The sequence below is a fragment of the Cyanistes caeruleus genome, chromosome Z, assembly GCF_971803275.1.
Source record: "Cyanistes caeruleus chromosome Z, bCyaCae1.hap1.1, whole genome shotgun sequence".
NCBI classification, from domain to species: Eukaryota; Metazoa; Chordata; class Aves; order Passeriformes; family Paridae; genus Cyanistes; species Cyanistes caeruleus.
The window spans coordinates 4,850,918-4,858,013 of record NC_141732.1 but is presented as its reverse complement, the minus strand read 5'-3'; the positions used below and the strand labels follow the sequence as shown (position 1 = coordinate 4,858,013).

At 44.1% G+C, this 7,096-nt stretch overlaps 1 long non-coding RNA gene across 1 annotated transcript; it reads right to left on the bottom strand.

The window, feature by feature from the left end:
- Positions 1-1,088: 1,088 nt before the first annotated feature.
- On the bottom strand, positions 1,089-2,304 carry LOC147648004 (uncharacterized). Its single transcript, XR_015280854.1, has 3 exons — positions 1,658-2,304; positions 1,504-1,566; positions 1,089-1,398 (listed from the first exon to the last, which is right to left on the bottom strand). It is a non-coding gene; the product is annotated as an uncharacterized LOC147648004 (long non-coding RNA).
- Between the last annotated feature and the right edge of the window lie 4,792 nt (positions 2,305-7,096).

Genomic DNA, 7,096 nt, shown 5'->3' with positions numbered 1-7,096 from the left:
CTTCCTTCCTTCCTCCCTTCCTCCCTTCCTCCCTTCCTCCCTTCCTCCCTTCCTCCCTTCCTCCCTTCCTCCCTTCCTCCCTTCCTCCCTCCCTCCCTCCCTCCCTCCCTCCCTCCCTCCCTCCCTCCCTCCCTCCCTCCCTCCCTCCCTCCCTCCCTTTCTTCTCCCTCTCTTCCTCTCTCTCTTTTTTTTTTATTTTTCTCTCTCTTTCCCTCATCCTCTCTCTCCCCCCATTCCTTCCTTTCCAAATGAAAGTCAGATCACAAAAGTGCTCAAGCTATGTCAGAAGTCAGAGCTTTCAGAAGAGCTCTGTGCATGGCCAGAAAGACAATAAATTCGTTGAGTTGACAGCAGTGTAATGCTGGAAACACTTATTTTGTGCCTTAACAAAGCCTGCAGAGCTCACCAAGGTTGCTGGGATGGTGTAATATTCCCGAGGAGCTCCTTCTGATCCCCACCCCTCAGGAGAGGCTTCCTGGAATTCTGGGTTATTCTGCTTTGTGCCTCTGCTGTGTGTGGTATTCAGGGCAGTGAATTAGACCATCATTTCTAAGAAACGAAATGTCTGCTGTGGCAGAATGAGTGTTGAAGTCCCGAGCATGTAATTTTGTCTCGAGCAAAGTGATCTCTGAAATATACAAGGGTAGCATGAACTACATGACAACTACGACTAAAAGACCTTATTTTTTGAATTGGAAAAGCTTTTCATCCAGAGACTGCGAGGGAGGGGGAAGTTTGTAATACAATGATTCAGGTGAGAGTGAAAAACTGGACCATCTCTCACAAAGATCATAGTTTGAGATATGTTAAATCTCCAAAATTAAGATTAGGAGAACATATAAATAATAGAAAATCTTGCCTGTCAAAACTTTTGAACAGTCTGGCAGCCTTTCATTTTGCTGAGAATATTTCATGTGGTTTTCTGATATTTAGTGAAATGATTTACATTTAAAAAATATTTCTTGATTCAAAACAAAATGTAGCTGCAGAGAAAATAGTTAATTTCTGTTGGTTTTTTTTCCCCTCCTTTCTTCCACTCTCTCTTCCCCCTCCTTGACTGAGGAGATAAACAAGGAAACCAAATTATATTTATTTTAATTTCTTCTGATTTGAAAGGAAGTGCATATTGTTTCCAATTGATGAGAAATACTTTTTAGCATGAATCATTTAATTGAAAAAAAAATCAGTACATTAGAATATTAATATATTAGCATATTTTCAGATGCAGATTTTCCCACTGAACATCTTTCAACAGTCCTGCTTGGATTACAACTTTTCCAATGCCTTCAGAATTTTGGGAAGTCTTAGGGGGACGGCTGCTCACACTGGCCAATTCTAGAGCCAAAAATTTGGTAGTCAAGTCCAAGATATCCAAGTCCAAAATCTCCCACAGCCCACCTGAAACAAAAAAATAAACAACTTATGCTGAGAGCTTGGCTGCTTGCTGGGTTGGGGTATAATTGATAAAGTATGAAACTAAATAATAGAGGTGAAAACTTTTACCTGGAAAAGGTACAAGGCTGCATTCAGGGCTATTGAGGGTGGTAATTATCTGAAATAAATTATCTGAAGCAACAGACAGGTGCATAAGCAGAGAGGCAGAAGGAAGGAGACCCTTCAGAGAAAAAGCCCTGATACCCCCCTCCCGTACTTTTACCTCACTTCAGGTCAGGTGAGACACAGCAGTACATCATGTCCTCAGAGAAAACAAGTCCCCAGCTTCTCAAGGACACTGATACTGTTTTGTGTCTGCACAGAGAGCCCGAACAGGAGCATGGGGGGTGTGTTTAACTGGTGATGATCTCCTCAAGTCACATCTCAGGACTGCAGTGCCTTCTGTGGTCAACATCACAATCTGGAAAGTCCTTCACCGACTTTCCTGGTCATCTGGGAAGTCTGTCAAGATGCAGTTTTCAAGGCTCTTGTCAGACTCAAGTTATGGCTGGTCTGAGTGTTTTTGCCTGTCTGCCCAAAGTAATGCACCACTAAAATAGACTTTCTGTATCTCTTAGGTATTTGTCTCCAGAAATAGTTTCCAAGGAAGTCTGAAATATCTCTTGCCACAGCTTTAGACCACGGTGGGTAGTCAGGAAAGAAAATTTTTAAGGATTCATCTTCTAATTTTTTATTTTTGCTCCAGTACTTTTGTCCACTTTTGAATGTGGCCAAATGCTCAGAAGAACAAAATCCCCACATTCTCTCTGCTCCTCGCTGTTTGTGGAAACTCCCCCTAGGAGTACATTCCCAAAGAAACAGCCTGGCAGGCTGTGGGAAGAGCACAAGCCCTGCTCCCCACTCCTGCACTCTTACCTCACTCCATGTCACATGAGACACTTCCCTCCAGCAGCACATCATGTCCTAGGAGAAAACAAGTCCTCAGCTTCTCAAGGTCGCTGGTATTGTTCTGTGTCTTTGCACGGGGAGCTGGTTCCTGCAATCAGACTTCCTTGATGTCCTTCTGTCATGGAGGGAATCAAAGAGCTCCATTCGTGAAAGGCTGACAAGCCCTGGCATACTTGGAGAGACCAAACAAAGGTTAGTGTGGGTGGATATCATGAGTCATTTCTATGACTAAGACGCTGGGATAAACTACTCCTTCCTGGTAATTTAAATTTATTAAGGTCATTGGCCGTCTAATGAATCAGTGTGTCTAAATGAATCCAAGTGTGATGCTCATGATGTTAAACACACAAAAAGTAAAAAAAAAAGAAAAGAAAAATCAGGTGAAGGTAAAGATTTTGTTCTCTGTGATCTAATTCAGCATGAGGCCTTTATTCCTGCATGTGCTATCAAAATGTGGTTAGCTGGTAGTGCTGACGTTGTGCTTCTGTTTCCTGCTATTTCCTGTTATTGATGCTGGACTTGGACAGTCAGCACTTACTAGAAGCCACTAAAATGCCTACTCTGGGCAGAGTCAGAATGGAGGAGATTCCTCCATTTTCATGGTTCAGGAGAGCATGGACTTTCTAACCCTAAGCTACATGAGCTACTTCTGTCCTTATTAGCAGAATTTTAATTAGCAGCAAGGAGTTTATAAGGAGGCTTAACTCTGAATGTTGTGTGATAGTTGTGGGCAACGAAAGTGGTATCTGAATGCAAATGAAATCTTCACACACAAAATATCCACAAATATCAAGCCCTGGTGCAAGGGACACAGCTTTCATCCAGGAGACTGCAGATCCTGGATCCCTGGGAGTGGACAGCTGTGGTCCTTAAGAGTGGATGATTGTTGGTAAACGATGGAGCAGGGAGAGGGGACACTTAGAAAATATGTCCTGACACACCCTTTTCTGTGCTGTTGCCAAAGTCACAGCTCATTCCTGACCTCTGCCAGCCCTCCTAAAACGACAGCTGTGGGTTGCCCTGCACCCTGTTGGGTTGCCCTGCACCCTGTTGGGTTGCATGCAGGCTTTCAAGCACCTTTTCCCCCCGGTTGCCTGCCTCACTCACCCTTGCTGACAACCAGAATATGATGCAACATGATCCTTGCTCATGTGTGGCCACCAAATGAAGCCAACAGGTCATTTTTGGAGGTGGAAGTGGCTGCCTCTGAGTGGCAGCAGAGCCTACAGAAGCAGCCCATAACCCTTCCAGTTATCAAGCAGGGAGTGGTGGGGCTGGCCTTTAGGGAGTCACCTGAGAGCCCTTGAGTGGAAGATGAAAAACATCTTGTTCTGAGTGTCTGGCATCCAGGAGAGGAAATGAACTTGGGTTTATGACATGGGTAGCAAAACAACAGGAGGTCAGATTATGGAAATGCCTTTTAAGTGCTGTTTGTTCTCTTGCAGCATTCAGAGCAGCTGAGGGATATTTCAGTAGGAAGGACTCGGCTGACTGACTTGGCAGAGGACCCTGTTGCTCCTCACCTACCTCCCAGCCATAGTAAGGAATGGTGAGTTGGGTGTCAGGCTGCAGACTTCACTTTTAAAATGCAGGTTCTCCAGGATCCAGCTGCAGGCTCTTGCTGCTGACATTTTCAGATACGTGGGAACTATGAATACTTTGTGGAAAAGAGCCCCATGTAAAGGACTTGAAAGGACACAATAAAAACCCCCCATATAAACAGTAATGTGCTACCTGACAACCCTGTCTCTTGTGTTCATGACAACCTTTTCTTTCTTTCCATGTGTGAGGAAAACATGGTTTCGTGTTTATGCAGGTATGCTTTGATTAATGCCTTTATTGTTAGCCCATAGAATGGCTAACACAGAATGCCTCTTTTAAATTTCCATTTTGTTTGGTACCGTTTTTGCTCATTGTGTACATTATTGGGCAGAATATCTTTGTTGGTTCACTTACAATGGTGAGTGCTCTTCTCTCCAGGGTCACCACCAATGCTTTTACATTCTGATGGGTTCAGTCTTGCTGCTGGCACAGATTGCTGTGACTTCATATCCAAAAATGTATGCCCGGTTAGGCACGCTGAAAAGATGTTTCATTACTGCTATGGAATAGAGCACACTCAACTTATCTCTTATTGAAACAAAAAAGGTGGCTCTGAAGTGAATTTCTCCCCCTCTTTTGCCTACCAGCAGCTCTCTCTTTCTCTATGTGAATGTATGTGTGTGATTATATATGCTCATATCAACTACTTTGGAACTGTATACTGCTTTCAGTGTATAAAACTACTGTGAAAAACTGCTGTCCACAGAGATTCGTAGCTCAGAGATGAGAAACTGAGGCACAGAAAAGCTGAGAACTAGATTTTCTCTATTTTGAGGTATATATTCTGGATGGGTGACTGAGATATCTGAATGAGATACCCAGAGGGAAATTGCAAAGCAGTTTTTATAGGGTATCTTGAACCAAAAACAGCAAACAGTGAAGGAGAAGGGGTTGAACTGGGCTGTCCTGTTTGGTGGTTCCCCACTGCTGACGTGGTAAGTATTATATTTGTAGCCACCAGACTGCAAGAGGAGGCAGGGCTAATTCCATCTGGGGATCCAGCCTGAAATGGCTTTTCCCCAGTTTCTTAACATTTTCTTATAATATCCTGAAAACTCTTCTCGGCCTTCAGGATATTTGGTCTCTTTGGTGGCAGCCTGGCTTCACAGACAAGACTGCAGTGACTTAATCTCCAGGTATTTTTTTTAAAGGAGACTAAACCTATTACAACAACTCTGACAGAACTTCAGACTGGTTGCAGAGCAGCAGAGTGAAAGCAGCTAGAAGAGAAACTAAAATACTGTTGGGCAGCATCAAAATACTGACCACAGGGCCCCCTCCAGTGCAAAATATTCTGGGACACTAATAAAAATAAATTAATCCTTCCAGCCAACTTAAATATCCCTTGACATAAAGAATTTAGATCCACTATTTTTAAACACTGAAGGAAAAAAAAAAATTATCACTTGTGCAATGTTGTTACAAGGTTTCTCCCATAGCCCTCAACCCAGACATATTTTTTTGTGTGTATTAATACATAAAAAATCACACAGAGCAGTTTATATTTAATAAGAAAACAGGAATAGAAAATTATACTATATACAGAATAAGACAGGATTGAACTTTTTCTGGGCCACTGGATGTTAAAACCTTCTACCTCCATGGGGCTTTGCCAGAATTCCTCTGTGCTCCAGCAGCAGACAATGAACTTGTGAAAGATTGTGACTCCATGGAGCCGAATTCCTCCAAGCAAATAGCTGGCATGGATAGCATGCCATGCCCCAGCTTCTGGTGCAGTACTTGCTAACTCAGAATTTTCTAGCTTGTAGACAAGGCCTCCATGACAGAGAAGGATGGGGTGGCTGGAGGGGCAAGGCTAGGGAGCAGTTCATCTGTAGTTTCGGGGATCTCACCGGCCAGCACCTCTGCAGAAGGTCTGCAGTGTCTCCTCCTGCCCTGGTGGTATGTAGCAGAAATCTGAGACCACACAGCCACAGCTGAGGCAGCCTCTGCAAGGAATGGGAGATCTTCTCAGGGTTTGGTGAACAATCATTGTCTGATGAGGGCATTTTCAAGAGATGAAAGAAGAAAACTGTCCTGCTGGACACATCATAAAATCTGTTGGCTGTCATGTGAATACGATTTATGTTGAGGAAATGGACTTGAGGAGCAAGAAGAAGCACTGAGGCACTGAAAAGCTGATCTCAGACCACTGGCAAGGTGGCCACATGTAGAGCACTACCATGTACCAGGCCACCTGTCTTCTTCCTGCTGTGTCACAAAGTGCATGGATGCTAAAAGTCTTGTGTACCCTCCTGACTTTATTTAGTGGGGACCCAGAAGAACTTGCCAACAAAACTGAGCACTGATCACAGGTCTTTTACTGAAAATCTTCATCGTCTTCCCAAGAAAACAGCTCAAAAATACTAAATTTTTTTTGTGCAGCTTTTTTCAGCATAGCCATAGTGTTTTGCAATAATTCTCAGGGAGTGGGGAGCTTACTTGCTTTCAAGAAACCCGTCAGAAGAGCAATAAAAGTGATGAAAATTCTCTTTATGGCTGGTGGTTGACTGTGTGCTTATTTGAAAGAAGTCTGCATGTCCAAAGATTAGTCAGACACCCAATCAGACTCTGACATCCATGTCAGGGACAGCTGCTGCTTTGTGTTTCAGCTGTGAGAGTCATCCCATGGAGAAGAGGCACAGATGTTGCCTGAGCTGCTGGTACCTGATAGAGACACACTTTGGGAAGGTTTCATCTTTCCGTGGCCACAATTTGTGACAGCATCTTAAATGGATTGAAGTAATGCAGCAAAAAACCCTTCTGTCAGCAACCAAACCTGATGCTCCTCCCAGAATCTTGCATTCTGGGTGCTCTGCCTCTCAGAGTGGAGATATCTGAAAATCCAGCAGCTGCATGGGACCGGATCTCCTCTAAGGCCTGGTTCCACATCCCTGCATGGCTGTGACTCTGTGAGTTGCATACTTAACTGCTGGCTTACCTAGGCTGAGCCCTGCAATTGCTCTTTTTGGGAACAAAGCTGTGGAGCAGACCTCTCATCTGAAGCATTTTACCATGCTCAGAAGGAGCAGAGTTTGGGGTGGCTCCTGAGGGGCTTGGACACCATGCTGTCAGCCCTCTCCTCTGGCCTTGCTCCTCAAAGTCATGGGGTGGTGGCTTTGGGGCTGTGTTTGGAGAGCAAACCAGCTGC